The sequence below is a fragment of the Pelodiscus sinensis genome, chromosome 9 (assembly GCF_049634645.1).
Source record: "Pelodiscus sinensis isolate JC-2024 chromosome 9, ASM4963464v1, whole genome shotgun sequence".
NCBI lineage: Eukaryota > Metazoa > Chordata > Testudines > Trionychidae > Pelodiscus > Pelodiscus sinensis.
In genome coordinates, this window is record NC_134719.1 from 42,587,651 (window position 1) to 42,602,079 (window position 14,429).

The 14,429-nt window shown below is 44.8% G+C and overlaps 1 long non-coding RNA gene across 1 annotated transcript in view; it reads left to right on the top strand.

The window, feature by feature from the left end:
- Positions 1–4,374, top strand: part of LOC112545246 (uncharacterized) — a 34,396-nt gene extending 30,022 nt beyond the window's left edge. Inside the window, exon 3 of the long non-coding RNA XR_012906116.1 lies at positions 4,053–4,374. This is a non-coding gene — a long non-coding RNA (uncharacterized LOC112545246). The remainder of the gene's footprint in view (positions 1–4,052) is intronic.
- The last annotated feature ends 10,055 nt before the right edge of the window (positions 4,375–14,429 follow it).

A 14,429-nucleotide genomic window follows, 5' to 3' on the forward strand; every position in this document is an offset into this window, starting at 1 on the left:
CGACACTGCAATAAAACAGCCACACAGCCAAAGCTCTGCGAGTCTCTGCAGGAATCAGCCACAGAGCTCCAGGAAGGTGTTGTTCTGTATGTGGAAGTTCTGGAGCCACTGCTGGTTGTCCCATTGCTCCATGATGATCTGGTCCCTCCAGTCAGTACTGGTCTCCCATCACCAGAAGCAGCAGTGCATGGTGTGTGCAGGGGAGTGTGAGAGACTGTGGTGCGTGCACCTGTGGTGCAGCCACATGTGTCAAACGGCAGCATAAACATACCCTAAAGGTGAGTTAGGTGGTTGTAGGGGGGAAAATGGTTCTTGTTTTAAGGATATAATTCATTTAAAGAAGCAGGTAACAGGAGGGCACCATTTGCTGCTATTATCATCATAGAAATTAAAACAAAAGGACCATTAGCGTAACACTTTTCGTGTTCTGTGATTACAAGAAATGGCATTAGGGAGGCTGTCAGAAAGTATTACAGTGGCACAATACAGGGCAGGGAATAAGCACAAAGGCCAAGAGAGAGCAGGATGTTTTCCTCTGTTGGGAGACTACACACACATATGACATGAAATTAAATTTGCTGTTTCCCAAGTTACATTTTCTCATTTAAAAAAAAATTAAACAATAGGTTTTAATTATTTTTCACATTTCATTTCTGCCTTGTAAAAATGTCTGCAGTTAGTTAGCTGGTGAGAAGAGTAAATTATCCCCCAGTAAAGAACTAGAAGATTCTGTGACTAGAGAATGTATCTTATTCTGTGAGGGCACCTGACTTGCCATTCTCACTTCAGGTTTCACAGTATGAAAGTGATAAGTCCGTGGATAAAGCACAGCACATTTTCCACATAAATTACTTAGGGATGGCAGAGCTACTGTTCCATAGAGCAGTGTACATGTGTGATCATTTCGGATTTTACCGAGCTGTACTGATTTATCTGAACCAGCAGAGATGACTGAAATACACAGCCAGCACTGTGTACTGTACAATGGATGGTGTACTGTACAATGAATAGTCTCCATTCAGGCATTTATTGCTTTTAATTATGTATCATGTTGTGGGGCATTTTTCTCCTTGATAAGCTGCGCTGGAGAACTGGTCAAGATCAGATTTACTCATTAAACTGTTCCCTAATCATAATGGGCCAAAAATGTAAAGCCTCAGAAGCAAGGTTTGGAGCAGAGGATCTCTCTCTAGAGGTTAGTTATGATTACATCAAATTTTAGTGGTTTGGGTTGAAATTTTCCAGGCTGATTTTCCAGGAATAGTCAGCCTGAGGCAGTCAGACATCCTTTAGCGAGAATAAAATGGGGGTAGAGGCCATTTTGTCTATGTTTAAAAAAATCTGGTAACCTTTACACTGAAAAGCCTTAGCATTGTCATGCTTTGGAGCCAGGAGTTGAAAGTGTATATGAGTGTGTGCATACATGCAACGTGATGTCAACCATTTTTTCCATTCCAGTGAAGACTCACCTAAATGTAGTGAATTTATAGGCCTAAATAAAAAAAAAACTCAGTTCCCACATGTTTAGAAGAGGTTTGTTAAGAATTTGGTGGCAAATTGTCCAAAGACTCTTTCTGCACTGAGCATCCTCCAGTTGCAGGGACTTAGCAGGACTTTCGCTGAAATTGCTTCTTGCAACCAGAGCAGTTGTGGCACTGGACACAGGAGCAGAGAGACTATTTATCCTATGCCCTCAATTCCACACACCACTGACACCCAAGCAGGGAAGGAGCAGAGGAGGCAAACTAACTAAGGGTATATCTACATTACAGAGTTATTTTGAAATAATGTAAGAAGGTGTCATATGGTTCAATTCAGTGAGATCTGAGGGAAACTAGGACACACTACAAAGACTTAACCACTTCCTTAGGGTATGTCTACACTACCCTCCTAGTTCGAACTAGGAGGATAATGTAGGCATACCGCACTTGCAAATGAAGCCCGGGATTTGAATGTCCCGGGCTTCATTTGCATAAGCGGGGCGCCGCCATTTTTAAAACCCCGCTCGTTCGAACCCCGTGCAGCGCGGCTACATGGGGCACGAACTAGGTAGTTCGAACTAGGCTTCCTAGTTCGAACTACCGTTACGCCTCATTCCACGAGGAGTAACGGTAGTTTGAACTAGGAAGCCTAGTTTGAACTACCTAGTTCGTGCCCCGTGTAGCCGCGCTGCACGGGGTTCGAACGAGCGGGGTTTTAAAAATGGCGGCGCCCCGCTTATGCAAATGAAGCCCAGGACATTCAAATCCCGGGCTTCATTTGCAAGTGCGGTATGCCTACATTACCCCGCTAGTTCGAACTAGCGGGGTAGTGTAGACATACCCTTATTTATTGCAAGCCTTTACGCAGTTACTACACAATCAAAGCCTTAAAGACTATAAATCCTGAAAGCAATTAATAAACTATAAAACAATGCAAAAGCAGTTAATGAAAAGTTTCATACAATATTCAAGCCTATTTCTTATTGAAAGCCAATCAATACAATCTCTTCAACTCAGCTCGCTTACAGATCACCCATACCACAGCTTTACAACGCCAGACAGGAGGTCATGGCCTCTTTATTTTCCCACTCTTCAAGGTGCCCACAATTATTGCCATCAGGATGAATGGTGTTCACGTCTAGTTGCAAAGAGGACTTGTGGGCTAATCCGACTCGCTACCTCCCATCAATTCTGTTTACAATGCCTATTTTTATAGCAAAGCTAGATGTGGTTATGTCCATAATTGCCACATACTTTACTAGCTAAAGTTAATTCCCTATTCTGCAAACTATTGCTACGCTGGCTTTTAAAATTATCTTATTTATCTGGACCCTAACATGTGTGGTTATCTTCAAGTTGTTTATCTATTTGTGGCAGGCATTTCTGATAAATGCAAGATGTGTCCGTTATTTTGCTCCCTGTTCCTACAAGTTGTAGCAAAATTCTGGAAAATTTCAGCCATGCTTGTTATTTATGGTAACAGTTAGCAGTCTCAGTATTTGCTCACTATTTCTGGTTAGGTCCTACCCAATGGCGTAAGAGCAAAAGGTTACATTTCCATGTACTTATGTTGTCTGGGGCAGATACGTCACATCATGGGAGGGAGGTTGGTCCCTTCTTCCCCTCATTCACTCTGGCCTGGAGATGCCAGTCATCAGCCTCCAGGAGGCCAAAGCTGTAAATGAGGAGTAAGAGGAGGCCAGCCAGGACATGATGCCCGCCAGCCAGGAGATCTTGTTCTCCCTGAAGCCAGTACCCCTTTCCCAGTAGGTCTCCCAAGTAGCGCTTGGACGAGGCTGGGAAAGGCCCATTCGGTGAGTTCTACTACTTTTCCTAGACACAGGTGGGAGGGGACATGGGGGGAGATGAGGGAGTCGTGCTCCTCATTCATCCTTCTTGGCCTAAGGATCACACAGAAGCCTGTGCACAAGGGTGCACATGGAGCACCAGTCTGGACAGACAACCACATGAGGCTGCTGCACAGGAAATAGCTGCTGCTTCTCACAGTGTTTCTGGAGAGGCATGCCTTACTCCTGACTCTGTGGTGGGATACCTTCCCACCACAAGCCACCTCTAAGGAGGCTGAGATCATGGACGCACACAGCAGTGCTTCACATGGCATACAGTCATGCCCGCACTCTCGGGGCAGCATCCACTTCCTGTCAAGTGCAGCAAAGTGAAGGACACCAAGCCTCTGTAGAGGAGCCTGTCAGGAAGAAGGAAGCAGAGGAGACCCTGTAGCACACTCTCCACAAAGCAGAATCTGCTGCTCTCACACACCTCCCCCAATACCATCCTTGCCTCTCCTCCCCCTCTCTCTGTGGGATGATTCCAGTGTCAGAGCTGGTGTGTGCATGGCACACAGGGAAGCCAAGCCACACCATCCTGGCCTGGCTGACACCTTCCCAAGCCTGCTTGTCCCTGGAGCATGGGGGTAGCGAGGCTCCTCTGGGATGCCCAGGCCCTGCAGGGCATTGCCTGCTGCATAGGCCAAAGATGGCCTTGCTTAAAGAGCTTTGCCATTGTCTGAACCGAGCGCTTGTGATGTTAGTTCACACATTTTCTTCACAGCTGGGCCAGCTGTGAATGGGGTGCATGCAACACCTCCCGTGCCATCCTCCCAACCCTGTGAGACCCACTAGCAAAGGTGACCCCAGGATGACCTGACAAGGGAATAGCTGGAGTGCCTCCATTCCCTCTACAGGAACTTTGAGGAGGACCACCAGGAGCACCATACTGACCAGGAGCTGCATCACACCATCTGGGAGCAGCTATCCCGGCAGAACAAGAACATCCCTGAGCCCTCTTCCCCCTCCTTCCCTCTCCTGCGTTCTTTCTCCAGTCCCTCCCCAGTTCTAGACTTCCAAAATAAAAATCAGAGCACTTATTATTTCAAACAAAAAGTCTGGTTTATTTGGTCTGCAGGAGAGGGGAAAGTGGGGAAGGGAGGGATGGGAGAGGAAAGACACAGAAAGGCTATGCAGAGGCCCCTTGTGAGGAGGCCTGGGAGAGAGTTTCACAGCTGGCCATGTCCGAAAATCTCCCTCAGAGACTCCCAGAAGTGCACAGCCCTCTGACGGGCTTGCTAGATGGCAGTGGTTAGTGGCTGCTCAAAGGCCCTTGCAAGCTGCTCAGCCTCTGCCCCCCACCCTGGCAGGAAGATCCCCTCTTGTTTTCACAAAGGTTGTGGAGAACACACCTGGGGGATTTTCCAGTCACTGAGGACCAGGTGGATGAACTTCCCTTTGAGGCAGCCAAAGGTGTCCTCTACAATGATGCAGAACCTGCACAGTCTGGCATTGTGGAGTCCAGATGTCCCATGTAGTCTGCATTGCACATGATGCACATAGACATGTCCACATCCCCAACCCTGGCGGTGTGGCTGGGGAAAAAAGTGCTGGCATGCATCTTCTGGAACAGGCTGGAAATTCTAAAGATGAAGGTGTCATGTGCCTTTCCCCGAACACCTGACTTGAATGTAGGTGAACCAGCCCCAGTGTTCCACAAGGGCCTGCAGGACCATGGAAAATTACCCCTTCTGATTGATGTAATCAGAGGTCCAGTGGTCAGGGGTCTGGATGGGGATGTGGATGCCATCAGTTCCCTCTCCGCAATTAGGGAAGCTCATGGCTGCAAAGCTGGTGACAATGGGGTCCACATTGCCCAGGGTGATGACCCTGCACAGCAGGATGGTGTTGATGTCCCTCACCATCTGTAGAGTGATAGAATCATGGAATCACAGGGTTGCCAGAGCCACTGGGAATTCCCGAGCCCAAGCCCCTTCCCACAGCAGGAGCAAGCCCAAGTACCCCATCTCCACCAGGGCTTTGTGAAGCCAGGACTGAAAAACCTCCAGGGAGGGAGATTCCACCACCCCTCTTCCCTAGGGAACCCCATTCCAGTAGTTCAACAGTCTCCCAGGACAATAGCTAGAGAGTTATACCTGCATGAGCATGGCCCCAACAGTTGATTTCCCCTGGCTAAACTGGTTCCCGACAGAGAACTAGGTGTCCGACGTGGTGAGCTTCCAAAGAGTGATGGTGATGCACTTCTGGAGGTGGATGGCGGGTTGAATGCGTGTGTCCAGTCACTAAAGGATAGAGTGAGCCACTCACAGAGCTCCAGGAAGGTGTTGTTCTGCATGTGGAAGTTATGGAGCCACTGTCCCATCGCTCCCTGATGATCTGGTCCCACCAGTCAGTACTGGTCTCCCATCTCCAGAAGCAGTGGAGATGGTGTGCAGGGGAGTGGGAGAGACTGTGGTGCATGAGGAGCATCCAGACCCGGGGGAGGGGATCCCCCATTCCAAGCTGGTTATCCTCAAGCATTGCCGTAAGGGCAGCCCACATAAACTGTTGCAGCAGCAGGTCTAAAAGCCGGTGACTGCTTTGCAGCTGGTCTGGCTTCATGGTAGGAGTGCTATGGCATCCACAAAGGCAAACCAGAGCACAGGAGCGGATATAGGGCAAGGTGAGCGGAGCAGCTGCCCCAGAACCCGCGCTTCAAGAAGCCCCACGCATGCGCCATGGCAAAGGGGGACCCCGCAAAATTGTGCTGCCCTGGGCCCCGCAAAATGATCATCTTCCCCTGCCGGAGCACCCGGTGTTGCATTTGCTGTCCCTCAAGGAGGTAGGCAAAGGTGAAGAGTCTGAGACACAGCTTTAGAAGGGCACCCAAGCCTCAAGATAGCTGTCACTTCCTGGAGCTGCTGCCTAAGGCTGTCCTGATGCCCTGCCCGGAGTGCTTCCAGGGGCCTTACTGGGATTCAGGCTCCAATCAGTGTGAATGTGCTATTTCGATATAGGTCTGGGCTAATTTGATGGGGATTTATAGGGTGGCCATGTTAATTCGGAAAAGTTAGTTCAGGAGTTATTATTCCAAAATAATTTATTTTGAATAACTGTGGTGTAGGCACGCTCTCAGGTACAGAGCTATGACTGACCTGCAGGGTGGGAGGCTGGTGACAAAAAAGGGAGACAGGAGCAAGTTCACTACCCTCGTAATGAACTCACAAAGCTCCCACCCCCCAGTTTTGCTCTTCTCTAATTTTTTGCTGCCCAGAATCTTGCCTTACATCACTTTGGATCTCTTCCAGTTAAACTCAAGTTAAGCCTCAGGATCAGTAAGCTATCTAGAGGATAGGACTTGGTCTGAGACTGTGCAAGACTCAGCGTTTGTTTGTTTCTTCCTTTAACCCTAGCAAGCACCATTCTCACTCTCAAAAGAAATAATATCACTCTGATAGAAATCTGGGAGCTCAACACGATCTCAATTTGAATCCCCAGCTGGGACTAAAACCGAGTTTGAATCTCAAAGTGAGGGCAAATCTGAATTTATATCCTCAGTTTATGCTGAAGCTTGCTGCAGACAGTCAAAAATCAATGCACTAAAGCTAAAAGCTTCAGTATGCTGAGTCCCCAAACCAGCTTGTTCCTGATTATTTTACTTATTTATTTATTTGGTGTGCTCTAAGTGGTGCTTTTCAATCACTAACACACTGGTGTCACAGAAGGCTATATATCCTGACAAACAATCCTGAGGACCCTCATTAACCCATGGAATTCATCTTAGATCTTTCATTATGCAAATGAAAAATATGATTTGTTATTTTTTATATAGCATTATTGATTTCAACACCACCAAGATAGTCTCAACAACATAATTAGACTGCTTAATTAGTACAAAGTTGTGTTAATGGAGCTTTCTTATTTAAAAAGCCACACACATTCCTTGCTAAAAAAAAAAAAAAGATATGGCTGTTCTTGGTGGTCTGATGTGCTAATAGTACTGACCAGTGCACAGACCTCCTAAAGTAAATTGTTTATAACGAAGAACAAAGTAAGTATTGCCCTGCAGGTGTGAAAAGACCACTGCAGTTGATTCTATAAGCAAAATACTTATTTTTGGTATTCTGAAAAAGGATTTGTTCATTGGGGACTAAAATTTTAATGATTATTAGCTGTGAAGTGTCAAATTGTAACCAAATTAATAATACGTCTGAGTGACAGTGCTTTGTCCGTGGGAACTATGGGAAGGTTTGTCCCTAATACACCATATACACCTACAACAACCTACAACAGTAAAGAGGAGACGGCCTAGTGCTAGATTCTTCAAGGTGATTTTGTGACTCAGTAAATCTCTTCTGTGACAAAGTATATGGCTCCAGTTTATCTCTAGACTGCACGTATTTTCTTCATGTAATAGGAGACCAAGCTGATGGACATATCGAATCAGTGCCTCAGAGGTACAGGAGACAACATCCACATTTATTCTTGTAACACCATTCAAGAACTTCAGCAAGTGAAAAAAAATAGAACCCACCCCTCGATAAATCCCTTTCTGCTTCCTTTATTAGCCACTTTTACCCCACCCACATTCACCCATGTGTTTTAAAAAATAAAGCACTCTCGATATGGAGTTGATATCTAGTAGGACTTTATCCCTTTAAATAGCTCACTTTCGCATTCTCACTTTGAGCTACTCTATTCTGGGTACTATAAGTTCCCCCAGTGCAGTTACCAGGAAGTATCCCCATCAACCATGCAAACAAATATAATAAGAAGATGAGGAAATCCACTGAGAGAGAGAAAAAAATACGTTTGCAACGAAAGAGCTGGCTCTCCTGCTTCCAGTTACAGAAATAACATTCTATGAGGGGGAGGGGGCAGTAAACAGAAAATAACTTTTTTAATAGATTTTTGGAACTGCCCTATGTAACAAAAAAAGTTACAGGCAGTCCCCGAGTTACGCGGATCCGACTTATGTCGGATCCGCACTTACGAACGGGGCTTTTCTCGCCCCGGAACTCGCGGGCGGCAGGACCACCCAGACGTGCAGTGGTCCCGCCACCGCGTACTCCGGGGCGAGAAAAGCTGCTCCGGGTGTCCCTGGTCTGCTGGGGGGGTCCCCAGCAGACCAGGGACACCCCGAGCAAAGCCGCAGAGGCGGCGGGGTCCCGCGCCTCCAAGGCTTTGCTCGGGGTGTCCCTGGTCTGCTGGGGAACCCTCCCAGCAGACCAGGGACACCCCGAGCAGACCAGGGACACCCGGAGCAAAGCCGCAGAGGCGCGGGACCCCGCCGCCTCCGCGGCTTTGCTCCGGGTCTCCCTGGTCTGCTGGGGGGGGGGCAGCTAGTGCGTCCCTCCCCAAGCAGACCAGGCTTTTGTTGTGGATGCCTGGGATAGAGCAGCTGGGGTGCTGCCGGGTTGGTCCTGGAGGGACCTACCTGGCAGCGCCCCAGCTGTTCTGTCCCAGGCTCCAGATTCAGCCGCTGTTGAAACTGATCAGTGGCTGATTCCAGGAAGCTGGGGGCAGAGCAACTCTGCCTCGGGCTTCCTGTAGTCAGCCCCTGGTCAGTTTCAGCAGCAGCGGCTGAATCTGGAGCCAGTTCCGACTTATGTACAAATTCAACTTAAGAACAAACCTACAGTCCCTATCTTGTACGTATCCGGGGACTGCCTGTATATACTTGTTGTAAAATTCTATAACATGATTCCACAAGCCTAGAGAAAGGACCTTATTGTCTAGATTATTAGAGTGTAACCAATTACATGCCTACGACTCTATAGAAATCTACCAGTTGAATTTCTTTTAAAATTTTATGAAATTTTCCCATCAGGGCATGCACAAACCATGTCACATAGGTTTCCCACATGCACCTTCCCTTTCAGAAAGCTTCAGTTGCCCAGTTGGAATATTCAGGACTTGTTAACTTTTGACTGGAGACTATACTTCAGCACTGCCAAGGGAAGAACTTATACTACACCTGGAGACATTCACTTCTTTCCGCAAGAGGCTCCATGCAATCACATGCCCAAATGCCATAATTTATTGTAACATTTTGAAATTAGGCTTTTATTTAATACTTTATACCTTACATTTAGACAGATCTTCAGATGATGTTAATTTATGTAATTCCACTCACTGAATCCATTAGCACCAGCTGAGGATCTAGCCAAAATAAGTTTTCTTGAGGTTCTTGTCACTATGGTACACAATGATCCAGTTGGAATAAAGTTAAATGCCATAGAAAACAATAAGACATTAAAATAACACCCTGCCTAAAATGTAGGAGACATGTAATTCATCTCCCCTTCTGCCATTCCCTTAATCCCATTTCAAACTCCCATTCTCTTTTTTCCTCTCAGCCCCTTTCCTCCACCCCGCCTTTTGGCTTAATCAGTTTCTTCCAAATTCCCATATTTATTTCTTCTACCATTTCATCTCACCTCTTCCCCCTTCCCTCAGCATTTTGTAACAGTCCATTTCTTTTACTCACTCTATTCCTCAGAGGAAAGTAGTCAGGAACTGATTATTGCTAGCTGTAGTATCAATTCTTCTTTAAAAGCACCACTAGCAAAAATGCCTATAGTTGTAGAAACAATGATGAACCCATGGACTGTCCACACTGATCTGTAACTCACTCCATTTCAATGAGTGGTCCTGAATAGATCCAGGGCTAAGCCTACACACTAGAAAATAAGAAGCTGTTGGGAACTCCAAAAACCTCATGTGTAGCTCCTAGGCTTTGTTCTCTGATTTTCAATCCCTGTCATGGGGCTCTGTCCCAAAACGAATATCACCTACACAGATGCAACTTACCAAACAGTGCCTCCTGCTGGCTAGTTACAGGATTGCTGGGTTTTCCCCCTCGTTACCTCCATGTGTGTTTTCTGTGGTCTAAGTCCTTTTGCCAGGTCAACTAAAAAGTTCAGCCCTCCTTCTCCGGCACTCATAGAATAAGCATTCAATGGCAGTCCCACATTAACACAAACAAAATTTCTTCATGGGCTCAATTCATAGCTCTCTGACCTCTGGGGAAACACAGGGCCCCTGGACCACCTTCTTGGAGCCTAAGTAAATCAGCTATTGTCTCTCTCCTCAAGCTAGGAGTTCCTAGCTCTACTCCTGAAACAGTGTGCTGTAATCTGCTCAAGGGCCTTAGCCAGCATCCTCCTCAGCTGGGCCCAGTTAGTCTGTCGTCAATGTGTAATTACGCCGAAGGGGGCAGGTAGCATGTATGCTAGATCACATCTCCTAGCTCATTCCCCTCTCTGCAAGACTTCAGATTCCAGGCCCTTAAAGCTACAGTAACAATATCCCCTCCAAATGCTCCTTGTTTCCAGAACCTTTTCCACTCCCCTTTTATATTTCAGACCATCCCAAACTCTTAAGTGGCTAAGCCCCATGACAGAGATGAGCTGACCACTAGAAGGGGCAGGTTACCAGTCACAATCCCTCTCTTCTAGATCTCTGGCATTTTACATAAAAACACACTCAGGCCGCTGCTTAAGTACTGTAACCCAAGTCAGTTCAGAACATCATGAGTGCTTATTCCCAAAGTCCAACATGCTTATCCCCAAAGGGGGTGGGGAGATAAGTTGGCTATCATCAACACCTAAATCCTACCTATGCCCAACATCTTTAATGGAGTTGCTACTATAGTAGCCAGGAAATAGTTCAAAATCTCATGCATTAGCTTCTTCAGATACTGGTAATCTGAAAAACAAAAAATCTTTTCTTCCAGAAGGGACTTCAAACTCATTCTTAACCTCAACATCTCATCGCACACTTCAGTAGGTGGCTTCCTTTTCAATCACTTTAATTGATACAGTTTCTAGGCTCATGTAACCATGTAAGAGAAACATTTTACACTCAGGAAGACAGAGGCAGCTGTCAGCAAGTAAGCCCATCTTTCTGGTCATAGATTGATTTCCAGATCAGAGGGTGTGTTTCTTCTTCATCTTGTAAGAGCAAGTAGGACTTTACAGCCTTCCAGTTTTTCAGAAATTGGTTGAAGTCTCTTTCAGGCATTAGTCTGGAATAAGATAGTGAGGTTTCTGCATTCTTTTTCTATAGAATCAAAGCATTCCTGAGCATTCCTTTCACATTTAAATACTTGATTGTTGGCCTCTCACTAACATAATACCCAGATGTACATTTGTTCATACACTGAAATACAATATATTCAGTAGCCACAGTTTGAACACTTTGGACCAAGCAGTTTTCAAAATGAAGTAGACAGCATGATGCTTTTGGTAATTATTTGCAACAGCTACATTTTCAAAGATCTTGTTTCAATTTGAACTGAATTGTCACTAAAATTGCATGTCACATCTGTCTGCATTTTCACAGAAACGTAGCATTCCTCCTTGTTCCTCATCTTTTGTGGAGATCCTTTCCATGAAAGAAAACAGTTTTAAAATTTCCTTTGACATATCAATTGCAGATAAATGGCTTGTTATTTAGTTTTCTCCAAGACCCAAAGAGTGAAAAGGGGAGCTAAATCTTTTCACCCATGTTGTTAGGGAACATTTTATTATTATTTCTGCAGTCACTTTGCACTTTTGTTGACAGCTGCATTCCAGAACACTGACTAATAATGCCTGTGCTAAATATCAGAGATGGATCACATGCAACTTTAGCTGCTGGTATTTAGTCATCTTTAATAGAGTGCTTAATAAAGAAGAATTTATACAAGTACATACCCACAGCAATGAGTGCTTTTACTACTAGTTAAGTTCTAATGTTAAATTTACAGGAAATATAGTAAATGTTTTGCTGTTTCACCATTTTCATATTAAGCTATCCATAATTTGGATTCTCCACATCCGGCCCCCCTAGGCCTTAGGTTTCCACCCCTGTCCTAGACAACGCTCACTCCAGCTGTGAGGATGGAGACAAGAGGTCTCATGGTGAAAGAGGTTCCATGTTGTTGTTTGCTAAGCTGCAGGTTGATTCATTCATGTCCCCCTTTGTTGCTAAATAATGGCCATTTGACTGGAGATTACCAATCAACTTCGACACTTTGCCGGAAGCATCAGTTTATCCTTTGTCTTTGAAAAATCAATTCATCTCCACCAGGCTTATCTGGTAAGAACATTTTGGTCATAATTTCAGTATGTTCATAACATTAATATGTATATATTTACACAGAATATTAATTATCACCAAGTTATTAATTCTTAAATTATATACCACAAGACATATTTTTTTCAAAGAGTGTTACAGTTGCATGTAGGGTGGGACTACTGGAGTGCATTTGATCACACCTACCCATGGACCTGCTAACGAGAAACTCAGCCTTAAAAACCATCATAGATTCTAAGTTCAAAAGGTACCATTGTGATCATGATAGTCTGACCTCCTCTATCACACAGGCCATAGAACTTCCTGAAAACAAAGCCCAGAGTATATCTTTTAGGGGAAAAAAACCCAATCTTGATTTAAAAGTTCTCAGTGATGGAAAATCCACCATAATCCTTGGAAAATTATTCCAGTAGAACATAAGAATGACTACATAGTATCAGACCAGCGGTTCATCTAACCCAGTATCCTCTCTTCCAACAATGGCCAGTGCCAGGTGGTTCAGATGGAATGAATAGAGTAGATAGTTATCAAGTGATCCATCCCATTGCCTACTCCAAGCTTGAACATGGAGTTACATCCTTGTCCCTTCAGGCTAATTGCCCTGGATGGTCTTATTCACCATGAACTTATCTAGTTCTTTTTCAAACCTCACTCTAATTTTGGCCTTCACAATATCTCCTGGGAATGAGTTCCGCAAGTTGATGGTACATTGTTTGAAGAAGTATTCTTTATGTTTATCTGCTGCCTATTGATTTTATTGAGTGACTCCTGATTCTTGCATTCTGTGAAGGAGTAAATTTCATATCTTTATTCACTTTCTGCACACCAGTCAAGTTTGTACAGACCTCTATCCTATCCTTAGAGCCCTGCAAATCCATAGATATCTGCTTTACATCTGCAGATCATTTTTGCAGATCAGATACAGGTACAAAGTTTGTATCTCTACATATCCCCTCTTAATTGTCCTTTTTTTCTCCAAGCTGAAAAGTCCCAGTCTTTTTAATATCTCCTCAGAGAAAAGCTGTTCTATATCCCTAATCATTTTTTGTTGCCCTTCTTTGTACCTTTTCACATTCTAATATCTTTTTTGAGAAATGGTGAACAGAAGTACTGCATGCAGTATTAATGATATGAGCATACCATGATTTATATAGAGGTATTATGGTATTTTCCATCTTATTAACTATCCCTTTTCTAATGGTACCTAACATTGTATTAGCTTTTTTGACTGTCTGCTGCTGCATATTGAGTGGATTTTTACAGAGGACCCTCCACAACGACACCATGATCTTTCCTGAGTTATAACAGCTAATTTAGATCTCATCGTTTTGTATGTGTTCCTGGGACTGTTCTTTCAATATGCATTACTTTGCATTTATCAACACTGACTTTCATCAGTCATTTTGTTGCCCAGTCACCCAGTTTTGTGAGTTCCCTTTGTCAGCTTTGAACTTAACTATCTTGAATAATTTCCAATGGTAAATTACTCTCTTCATTAAATATTTATATCTTATTTTCAATCTGAAATTCTCTAGCTTTGATTTCTAGACATTGGATTGTGTTACACCTTTCTTTGCTAGACTAAAGAGCCCATTATGAAATATTTGGTCCTGTGACAGGATCAGCATTCATCTCTCACAAGTGCCCTCTCTAGTTGTGCATATCTGTGCTCTTTCTCCTCTGATGACCCCTTTCAGTGGCCCTCCAATGGTTTCTCTAGCCTCTGCCCAGGTTCCATCTTTAAGAATCTCAGCCCTGATATGTGGATGTATCCTCAGGAATTCCCCCTTGGAGATGCTATTTTCCTGGAGCTCTCTCCAGGCTCAGTCCTCACCCAGTCCCTGAAGCCAATCAGAAATTCCCTCAATGCTCCTCTAGCCCTTATTTGCAAACAGTTCATATTTCAATCTGAGCAGAAACTCAGAAGATTCTCCTTCCCTCCTAACCCCCAATCCCTGGTCCCCTCCCCCCTCCACTTAGCTCTAGTCCAGCAGTTCCTTCAGGCAGTCGGACATGCAGTCCTTTCTCCTTCAGCTCCCAGTGGCAAATAAACTCAACAACTCTCCCCCTTGCTCTGTTC